General features: G+C 31.5%; 1 long non-coding RNA gene across 1 annotated transcript; it reads left to right on the plus strand.

The window, feature by feature from the left end:
• Positions 1–3,158: 3,158 nt before the first annotated feature.
• LOC139498742 (uncharacterized) lies at positions 3,159–9,659 on the plus strand. The gene is made up of 3 exons (XR_011658002.1): positions 3,159–3,292; positions 6,226–6,319; positions 9,047–9,659. It is a non-coding gene; the product is annotated as an uncharacterized lncRNA (long non-coding RNA).
• The last annotated feature ends 2,559 nt before the right edge of the window (positions 9,660–12,218 follow it).

A 12,218-nucleotide genomic window follows, 5' to 3' on the forward strand; every position in this document is an offset into this window, starting at 1 on the left:
ATGAAACAACTCTCCATCCAAATAACAATTTATAAAAGTAAACAATTATAGGTCAATGTACGATTTCGTCAATAATGAAACAAAATGCGTATAGGCAGCTTTTGAGTATGACCCAGTTATCAGTCTAACTATATTCATTTATAATTACGTTCCCAAAATTTTCTCTGAAGTTTGTCCCAGTTCCGTCTAATTTAGGGTCAAAATTTGACGGTCTGCTAAAATGTCACTTTAAGTTCATGATTAATGAGTCATTAATAAATATAGGAATATCTGTTTTCCTGTCTCAAATATGTTTAATGTTCGTCCAAAAGAAACTAGCTATTATCGCGAATCACGAATATAATTAAGTATGTCGTCGGATCCAGTGAATACTGGAAATCATCTCCGGTCCGCAGTTCGTTTAAAAAATTCGATGATTCAATGAAAACTACGACGATATTTGTCATTTTAATTTTAATTTTTAACTATGAGCGTACCTACGGCCCACTAAAATATTTGAACTGCATCAACATTTATGTTCAAGAAATGTCTGGTATAAATATGATCGTGGGCCGTATACATGTACGCTCATAGTTTAAAATGCAGAAAAAGGTTTTGAAACTGCAATATTTTTGCCTTTCGCGAATATTGAGGTGTTTGCAGCAATAGATCATGAATAATATCAGCGGGAGTTGGAAAATCTATTGATGTTTACAAAAAAACAGCATTTTTAATTTTTTTTTTAAATATAGTTTTATAATTAATGGCAACTCACTTTTAATTTGAACGAAATAAGGGGGTCGTTCTCTGATGCTTATCGTACCTTGTCCTTTAATTTAAGAGAACTGACCAGTATTTCTGATTATTCTAATGTGCTTTCCGAATCGCAGTTAGAAAATTTATGCGATATGAAAAACAACTTGTATCGTATTGTTCATCAACAGGTGCGTTGGCCGAGCATCTCTTACGTCAGAACTTTTGTGACGTCATGTAATAATAAGTAAAAGGCATTCTTAAAATTTGTCTGAACTGATTTTTTTCACTTCAATATTACACAATAACAAGCAGTGCAACTGTAAAAAAACATCTAAGAGTAATTTTAATCTGTGTGGCAACTGTCCAGAATGGCATAATCTCTGGGTAGGTCTTTTCAAATCATCATAAAGCAAAATTGTTTAAACTTCTATGCTAGCTTCAGAAAATCTTTACCTAGCCTGAAATTCTATATATATATGGTTCACCGTGAAATTCCCTATATATGCGTGGTTTATATGTCTACTACACATCATACAACACATGGGCAGCCATATTTAACCTCTGGATAAGAACTTATCCGAACCCCCAGACACTGGACAAATTTTGTCCGTGGTTAAGCTATTTTATCCACTGGACAATTTTTGAACAACCGGATTTGTCCAGCGGACAAAAGTTATCCAGTGGATACAGACTTTATCCTGTGGATAACTTTATCCAGCCTTTTGAACGGTCAACGGAAAAAAAGTCACAGGAAAAAAAGTCACAGGAAAAAAAGTCACAAAACCTCTAGGAAAAAAAGTCACAGGAAAAAAAGTCTCAAGAAAAAAAGTCACAGGAAAAAAAGTCACAATTATAAAATTATTTGAAAGAAGTATATAAAATGTTTTATAAGAAGTATGTTGGAATGCACATGACAAAAGTGATTTTGTATATCAGCTGTATGAAATAGATAATTTAAAAAAATGTAGTTTTGTTAAATAAAAATAATACTACTTGTAAAAGTGTATCAGATCAATTATTTTTAAATAAAAGCTTTTAAAATTTATATAGGTAAAGCGCACATCGGTATTAACAGATTTCGTTTTATTTATGGGTTAATAAAATAAAAAAATATATGTTTTTCATCATTTTTTTTTTAATAAATACACCAAAAAAATGAAAAGTGCAATACACGAGCTTGTACAGGTTTTCTTTTGCTTTGCGATTTTACGTGTAATTTCCAAAGCAAAAGAGCATAAGACTTGTAGAAAAATACGTTTAGCTGTCTATAACTAGCATCATTCAAGAAAGATATGAAACAAAACTTATTACAACAAAACATACATTGTATCAGTTCACGAGCGTGTACAGGTTTTCTTTTGCTTTTGTAGAAACATATGCTAAGCTGTCTAATTTGCTTCTAATGTAAAAACACATGAAACAAAAATAATTACAACAAAACATGTATCAGTAACATTACAAAAAAAATCCTTTGAATGTCATTGAAGACCTGTTGGTGAATGTCTGCTGTTGTCTGTCCTATGGTCGGGTTGTTGTCTCTTTGACACATTTCCTAGTTTACATTCTAGATTTTATAATAAAACAAAAGGACATGGGATACAAAAAACACAAAACCATACTTGCACATGAACAGCAGAAAAAAAACACACACAGACAAAAGTCATTACCAATATATAAGTGCAGATCATATGACAGTTTTCATACAAAATATTAATTGTGACTTTTTTTCCTGTGACTTTTTTTCCTGTGACTTTTTTTCCTGTGACTTTTTTTCCGTGACTTTTTTTCCGTGACTTTTTTTCCTGTGACTTTTTTTCCTACATTCTTTTGAACAACCGGGCCCATGTCACTTCAATTTAAAGTTTATCGGTAGATCAAAATGATAAATTCGTTTTAATTAAACATTTCAGATCGGATTTATCATTATAATGAAGTGAAATAATTAAACCATATCGTATTATTTCAAAAGATTATTTATTTTCATATTTTTTTTATCTATGCCGGGAAAGAATTGAAAACTGTATTTATAATTTTTAAATTTATTTTATAAAAAATCCGTGTAGGTCTCATGAAATGGAACCCACGCATTCCTACTTAAGATTTATAAAGGAGTAGGTTCAGTAAGACCCCTTTTCGGCCCCAAAATATAGCAGTTTTACTAAATTGTATAGTACTAGAACCGAACACCTGTTTTGGGATATATATACATATAGTTAATTTACCGTAAATAACTGCGAGAAAATGAATAATACACAAGTTGATAATTGTCTCTTCTCTGCTCATTAATTTGCATGCAATATTTTCTCTGATTTACTTGTGAGATCACCGACACTAATAATAATTACCTAAAAAAAATAGGTGCTCCGTACTGGGAAGATCATATCGGATCCTATCAATTTATTGGTTCCATTCCCCCAATTAAATGAGTCTACACGTCTCCATAGAAAAAATGCCTTGCAATGCGTCTGAACTACTAAGTACTTCCATATAATTTCGAAAACAGATAATAATCTATTTCACTGGATGAGATTGGGCTGACGGATTTTTAAATGGAAATGTATTAATTTTTATTTATAGCACAAGTTTTACAAGGCAAGATTGTTCACCCTGTTCGCCCTACAACTGTACAAATCAAATGGTTGCCTCCTTACACCTACACGAGCTAAAACATATACATATGAACATTTGATATCATTTATTTTGTGTGACAACTCTTCACCAATGACCTGAGTGAAAGGTTGACATGGGCAGATCCAGAAATTTCCATTTTTTTAATTTTTTGTTGTTTTTTTTTGGGGGGGGGGGGGGGGGGCAGAGGGGGATGCTTGCTCCAGTCATGCTTCAGTGATTCCCTATATAATCAACAAAATATTTCACACCAAAAAGGGGGGGCGGGGCTTTCTCCTTAATAAGAAATCTCTGTTTTCAGGCATAGGCTCATATAAATTTGCCTTTTGAAGAACTGAAATAAATATGAAACGGCTAATGAGTTTTCAGATGCTTTACATTAAAATACATCATGTACATACATGTGACATACACAATTATATATAGATGTAGAATCAAATCTTGATAAATGTATGTAGTTGAAATTGTTAGCTTTAAACATTAAAAAATGAACTCCCAAAGTTTAAACACAATTAAGAATGACCATGTACATGATGTACATGTAGTCTGTAATGTATGCCATTGCCATGAAGCTAGATCATTGTAGGTAAACTGTCATCTATTCCCTTAAATCTTTGTCCCCAGTCACCCCAAGTTTGATTTAAATTAGGGAGCTTCTATTTGATTTTTATGGGGGGGCTAGGATGAAATTTGAAAAAAATAGGCAAAACAGGAGTTTTGAGAAGAAAAAAAAGGCAGGATGAGACACTAGCAAAAAAAAAAGTCAGGACGACAATTTTGGTAAAAAAAGTCAGGATAAACTAAAAAAAAGAAAGGCAGGAACGAACAGAGTGAAAAATAAAAAGGCAGGACAGAGATTACAGCTAAAATAAAAAAAAAAATGCAGGATAAAATTTTTCATCCTAGCCCCCCCCCCCCATAAAAATCAAATGGTAGCTCCCTTAGTCAATTATATATCTACTCTATTAGGTCTCTAGTTTGGATAGTGTATAACTTGCAAATTAAAATCATACTCCTTCCAAATTTCTTTCTTTAAAATATTATGGATGAAATAGCAAGTAAAGAATGAAATTAAATTGGATGAAATGTGTCAATTTTTTTGGTAAAGTAGTATGTCTGAAGTTGTCAAACTTAATGATAGACCCTTCAGGGGCGGATCCAGTCATTTTAAAAAGGGGTTTCCTAACCCAGGACAAAAGGGGGGGGGGGTAATTACATGTCCCCATTCAAATGCATTGATAGTCCAAAAAAGGAGGGTCTTTGACACATTCCCCATTCCCATTCTCAATTTTATCATGTAGTCGTCGTAGTCCGAAGACACTTAGTTTTCGCATAATTACTTTTAGTATAAGTTAACAGAAATCTATGAAACTCAAACACAGGGTTTGTGACCAGAGTTTTTGTCCAGAGTTTAGAAATTACATGAATTAGGGGCCAAAAGGGGCCAATATTAAACTTTGTTTGATTTTATAGAAAATTGAATTATAGGGGTTCTTTGATATATATATATTCCAAATCTAACTGTGTATTTAGATTCCTAGTTTTTTGGTCCTGTTTAAATTGGTCTATCTTAAGGTTCAAAGGGTCCAAAATTAAACTTATTTTGATTTTAATAATATTTAAATTCTTGGTGTTCTTTAATCATGTTAATATGCTGAATCTGAATATTTACTTAGATTTTTAGTATGGGCCCAAATTTCAAGTTGGTCCAAATTGGGGTCCAATATTTTACTTTGTTTGATTTCAAAAAAATTGAATATATATATATGGGGTTCTTTGATATGCTGAATCTAACCATTCATTTAGATTTTTGATATTTTGGCCCGTTAACAAATTGGTCCACATTGAGATCTAAAGGGTCCAAAATTGAACTTTATTTGATTTTATCAAATAATGAATTATTTGGGTTCTTTGATCATGTTGATATGCTGCATCTAACCATGTATTAAGATTTTGAATATTGGACCATTTTAGAGGTTAATTGTCAATTTAAAATTTTTAAGTACTTGGACCACATTCATTCAATGTCAGAAACCTATGCTGCATCAACTATTGAATCACAATCCAAATTTACAATTCAGAGTTGTATCCATAAAATTGAGAATGGAAATGGGGAATTTGTCAAAGAGACAACAACCCGACCAAATAAAAAAACAACAGCAGAAGGTCACCAACAGGTCTTCAATGTAGCGAGAAATTACCGCACCCGGAAGCGTCCTTCAGCTGGCCCCTAAACAAATATATACTAGTTCAGTGATAATGAACGCCATACTAATTTCCAAAGTGTACACAAGAAACTAAAATTAAAATAAAACAAGACTTACAAAGGCCAGAGGCTCCTGACTTGGGACAGGCGCAAAATGCGGCGGGGTTAAACATGTTTGTGAGATCTCAACCTCCCCCTATACCTCTAACCAATGTAGAAAAGTTTGAATTGAATGTTGTGTCCATACTTGCTCCAACTGTTCAGGGTTTAAAGTGTACGTTTGTATCAAGCTGAGCCATGCATAGCATTCTTATTGGTTATTTATATATTAATTTGAAATTTTGATGAGTTAGACACATACAGATTATACTGTAAACAATATTTCAGAGTTTAACGTAGTCAAGCAAAACAAATCATAGAAGAATAGTTGAATCATGTTTTTGTTGTCCAATGAAAAATTAGTACGAACACCAAGAAAAAGTATGGGAATGTTTGTTTTTTAAACTATTGACCAGGGTGAAAGTCTTTGAAAGTCATGACTGACCAAAAGTTTGTGAAATGAAATAGCACAAATATTCCATTCTTATTATATATTATTGTATATGAAGAAAATACTGATGTTTAATAATAGTTTTTACCCTTTTTATGTTTTATAGGACAAGAAATATAGAAAAATAATGAAAAATATAAACAGTTTCAATAGAAATGAGCGACAAAACAAGATAAACAGAATACAACAAGGCCTAAATGGTAAGACCACTTCTATATACTGTAAATTCAGAAATTATTGCTTGCATTTATTATTTTTCAGGGAATGGACAACTTATTGTGATTACAAAAAAAATCTGCATCAATTATATATACATGATATATATATATGTTTCTGTTATCAAAATATGATTTCTTATTTTTGCGATACTCACCCAGTCACATTAATCGCATTACTAAAAACCTCTGGATAATTTCTGAATTACAGTAATAAACATGATAAAAGTAATTGCCTTTGAATGATGACTCTTATAAAAATAAGAAGATGTGGTATGGTAAATGAGTGACTTATCCACCAGAGTTCAAAGAAGTGGATGCAAGAAATTAAAGGCCAATGATGGGCTGGCCTTCAATAATGAGACAACACTTCCTTTATAGGTCAGCCAATAAAGATCCCAACATGAAAGGATTTAAACAATCCAATTTAGTTCAACATGTTCAAAAACAATAACAATTAATAAAAAAATATCATGTCTGTGAGCACTCAACCTCTTACCTGACCATAATATAGGACAGTGGTTCAAATAACACAGCATATGAACATTCTATAACAACTTTTGCAAGTGGCTAAACTTTAAATATCACTGCAAGGCACTAAACAACGAATATTTAATCTTGGACACAAAACACTGAAATAAGAGAACTCATATAAAGCATGACAAGTAAGAATATCAAATGAAAGTTTCTCAAATGTTAAAGTCATATGAAACGAGTGAGTGATGAAAAATAAAGTTTGTCCAACTTTTGAACCAATGCATGTATACATCATAAACTTAGTCCTCTGTGCACGATTTTATCATTATTTTCACAAGTATATATCATATAAATCGTCAATTTTTTTTTCTCTCTGTTTGTTATGATTTAACAAATAATGCTGCTCATTAAATGCCGTGTTTTGAAGCTGAGTTTTACCGATTGCCACCTTATAGTAAACAAATCACAAAAAGCATGGGTATTGAGCACGTGTTTAACATGTATAATCAGCTATTTGTTTATTTCAATGACAGATCCTTGCATATTGTGGTCTACGGATTTTTACGAGGAGGGTTACGCTCGGGTCACTATGTATATGGAAAATATGTATCGGCGAATTGCTTCCTGGAAGCAAGCAATTAAAAATAAGTAAACTTCTTCTAAATGTGGACAAATTAAAGAATTTTCCTCAGAAAAAAGTATATGTACTTAAGTTGCATAATGAAAACTATCCATTTAGTTATAAAAAACATAATTATTATACATATTTTTTTTTAAAATGAGGTTTCTTATGACTTTAATTAAAACATGATTAAATAAGCCTATTTATATTGCTGTTTTTATACGCCCGTCGTCTTTTAGACGGGGCGTATTATGGTATACCGTTGTCCGTCCGTCCGTCCGTCCGTCTGTCCGTCCGTCGTCCACACTTCGGACAATAACTCAAAAACACTTTCACCAATTTCCATGAAACTTTGGTGAATTGTTTATATCTATTGACGTAAGCTCCCTTTCGTTTTTTTTTAATTTCAGATTTTAAGTTTTGGATTTATGGGGCTTTATTCATAAAAAAGGGGGGATTTTCAACACTTCGGACAATAACTCAAAAAGGCTTTCACCAATGTCCATGAAACTTTGGTGAATTGTTTATATCTATTGATGTAAGCTCCTTTTCAATTTTTATAAATTTCAGATTTTAAGTTTTGGATTTATGGGGCTTTATTCATAAAAAAGGGGGATTTTCCACACTTCGGACAATAACTCAAAAAGGCTTTCACCAATGTCCATGAAACTTTGGTGAATTGTTTATATCTATTGATGTAAGCTCCCTTTCAATTTTTATAAATTTCAGATTTTAAGTTTTGGATTTATGGGGCTTTATTCATAAAAAAAGGGGGATTTTCCACACTTCGGACAATAACTCAAAAAGGCTTTCACCAATGTCCATGAAACTTTGGTGAATTGTTTATATCTATTGATGTAAGCTCCCTTTCAATTTTTATAAATTTCAGATTTTAAGTTTTGGATTTATGGGGCTTTATTCATAAAAAAAGGGGGATTTTCCACACTTCGGACAATAACTCAAAAAGGCTTTCACCAATGTCCATGAAACTTTGGTGAATTGTTTATATCTATTGATGTAAGCTCCCTTTTAATTTGTATAAATTTCAGATTTTAAGTTTTGGATTTATGGGGCTTTATTCATAAAAAAAGGTGGATTTTCAACACTTCGGACAATAACTCAAAAAGGCTTTCACCAATGTCCATGAAACTTTGGTGAATTGTTTATATCTATTGATGTAAGCTCCCTTTCAATTTTTATAAATTTCAGATTTTACATTTCCGTGTTATGAATTTTTATGCTTAAAAAAGGGGGGATTTTCGAATTTTGGGACAATAACTAACACTTTCACAAAATTTCATGCAACTTTGATAAATTGTTTATATCTATTGACATGAGCTCCCTTTTCATTTTTATAAATTTTAGATTTTATGTTTTCTTAAGTAATGAATTTTTATACCTAAAAAAGGGGGATTTTATGAAACTTTGGTGAATATATTAATGTAACATCCCTTTTGATTTGTATATATATTTCTAGTTGATCATATAAATTCATTTAAAGCATAAAAGACACGTTAAAAGAGCAACAGGCGTATCATGCGCTAAAGCGCAGCCCTTTATTTTCTCCATTTATCATGTTTATAACTTCTTTTTTTTATTTTGTGTATTTATAGGTCAGATATCTTGGTTTTTATGATCATCGTCAGGTCCTGCAAGTCTATACTGAAGAGGAAACTTATTTGTTAATACTTTTCTACATAATGTGCTAATTGGATTAATTAATGTGAAATGAACTCAATTGTGTGTTTTTCTGGAAAAAGAAATAGAAAAAATTCTACAAAATTGCTATAAACAAAATGGAGTACTATCAAAGATGCACAAGGACACAATGGTGTAAAATGTAACAACCTACATATTCACTGATGGATTATGGAGAAATTAAGAAAAAAAATAGTATCTTTGTCATGTTTGTTGTCGAAATAAACACATGCGTTATCCATTCATGTACATAATATTATGTACATGGCTCTCCATCATATCAAATATACAGAGAAGATGTTCGAAGAACAAGTTGCCAAAATTTATTCAACCAATTGAAGGAAGATGTCTTGTGAATGGAATTATTTATGCACTGAACTGTTATGTAGGGGGTAGAATAATTATACACAGCAGCTGAAACAGAAGACAAGTTAATTTGACATGAAAAGTGTTTATTTTATATAATCTTTTGTATCAACATGATCAATAATTCAGTCTAGGAGAAAATATATTTATACTGTTTGTCAATGTTTGTACTGTTATGAAATTTTTATAGAGGAAAAACATTTCCTTAAGGGAAATTTGATGTTCAGAAATTTCCTTAGAGAAAATTTGAAGAACAATGATTTCCTTAGAGGAAATTTCCTCAAAGGAAAATTTGAAGCGGCAAATTTCCTCAAAAGAAAAAGAATTTCCTCAAAGGAAATAATTATGCAGCATATTCCCTAAGGGAAATCTTTTTCCCTTGAGGAAAACTCTTTTTCCTCTGAGGAAATTGTTGAAAAAAGGGGCATTACTTTTTCAACAGTGGTGCTAGAGCCAAACATATTTAGGACAAATATCAGAGAACCAATACCAATCAAGTTATCAACTTCATTTTGACTTAACTCCAAAAATTAAGGTGACAACTTTTGCACTCAGCGGAATTGCTAACTTGTCCCGGATACTGTTAATATTCTTATACAAGACCTGTTTATTTTCTCTTGCTTATGACCTTAGATATATTATTAATGCTGTATGTTTATGCTTATGACCTTAGATATATTATTGCTGTATGTTAATGCTTATGAAATTAGATATATTATTGCTGCATGTTTATACTTTTGACCTTAGATACATTCTTGCTGTATGTTGATTGTCACTTGCTTATGACCTTAGATATATTATTGCTGCATGTTTTTTTTTAAATGCTTATGACCTTAGATACATTATTGCTGTATGTTGATTGTCACTTGCTTATGACCTTAGATATATTATTGCTGCATGTTTATGCTTATGACCTTAGATATACTATTGCTGTATGTTGATTGTCTTTTGCTTATGACCTTAGACATGTTAGATATACTATTGCTGTATGTTGATTGTCTTTTGCTTATGACCTTAGACATGTTAGATATACTATTGCTGTATGTTGATTGTCTTTTGCTTATGACCTTAGACATGTTAGATATACTATAGCTGTATGTTGATTGTCTTTTGCTTATGACCTTAGATATACAATGTATAATATTGCTGCATGTTTATGCTTATGACCTTAGATATATTATTGCTGTATGTTTATTGTCACTTGCTTATGACCTTAGATATACAATGTATAATATTGCTGCATGTTTATGCTTATGACCTTAGATATATTATTGCTGTATGTTTATTGTCACTTGCTTATGACCTTAGATATATTATTCATGTTATTTGTGCAGGTTTATTGACACTTGCTTAAGTTATTTTATTGCTGTTTGTTTAATTTTCTGTTTTTGTTTCACACATTTTACTTGATGGTGTTATCTCAGTGTTATCTCAGTGAAAGATGAAATATTAAAACACAAGTGCCTTATTTGTTATTTGTTATACCAATTGTAATGTTTTGTCTTTTTGAAAATGATATTCTCAAATGTACATAACTTAAATTAAGAAGTGTTGAAATTAAGTAAGGATATGGTATGTGATTGCCAATGAGACAACTAAAAACCAGAGATAAAGGTATTTTCAGCCAGTGACTGAACAGCCGTCAACAATGAGCAAGACCTATCAACATTTAAATGTCTGCATGAAAAAAACACAAAAACATTCAAATGGATAAACATAAGACACTGTGTGCAATGGTGTGAAAGCTATATATGCAAAACTATATACTGAAAATTCAGAAATTATTGCTAGCAATTGTAAGTGCGATTTTTCTCAATTTCATCATTTTTTTGTGTGCAAAATTTAGAATAATCCTGTTTAGTTCATAAAAAATTTCAATATGCAAGTGTATATTATTGTGATTATAACCCTGTCACTATTTTCACAATAATAAAAACAGCAATAATTTCTGAATTTATAGTAGTTAAATTTTTGACACATAGTGATTTACTTTCAATTAAGCATGCCTAGACAAAAATCGTAGAACACACAATTATATATTTCTACAATTAAGATTCAAAGAAATACTTGTACCCATAATAACTTAGTCCGTTTTGTGAAATTGCTTCACTCATGCAATTAGAGGATTTTTTTATGTTTTCTTTTTAGTTATATCACTTCCCATGTGAACAATTATTGTTCCCATGGGAAAACATATTGTTCTCAAGGGAAAAATTATTGTTCCCAAGGGAAAAATTATTGTTCCCATGGGAAAAATTATTGTTCCCATGGGAAAAAATATTGTTCCCATGGGAAAAGTATTTTCCCATGGGAAGAAAAGGAGTTCCCTTGGGAAGAAAAGTTCCCTTGGGAAATTTAAAGTTTCCCTTGGGAAATTTAGAACTTCCCTTGGGAACAAACAATTTACGTATGTTCCCATGGGAACTTTAAAGTTCCTATGGGAACTCTAAACTTCCCATGGGAAAAGTAATTTTTCCCATGGGAACTTTCAATGTTCCCATGGGAAATTCTAATATTCCCATGGGAATTATCAAATTTCCCATGGGAAATGTACTTTTAATCAGCTGCAGTGACAAGAGTGACAACAGTGACAAGTTGGGACATATGGCATTTTTTTAATTTTTCAATAATCTATCGCTGGGCAAATTTTTTTTTTGATATCTTGTAAACCGACAAAGTCAGATTTGCCGATACCGGAATGGCAAATTTGTCCCGCACAGT

Source organism: Mytilus edulis, chromosome 12 (assembly GCF_963676685.1).
Source record: "Mytilus edulis chromosome 12, xbMytEdul2.2, whole genome shotgun sequence".
NCBI classification, from domain to species: domain Eukaryota; kingdom Metazoa; phylum Mollusca; class Bivalvia; order Mytilida; family Mytilidae; genus Mytilus; species Mytilus edulis.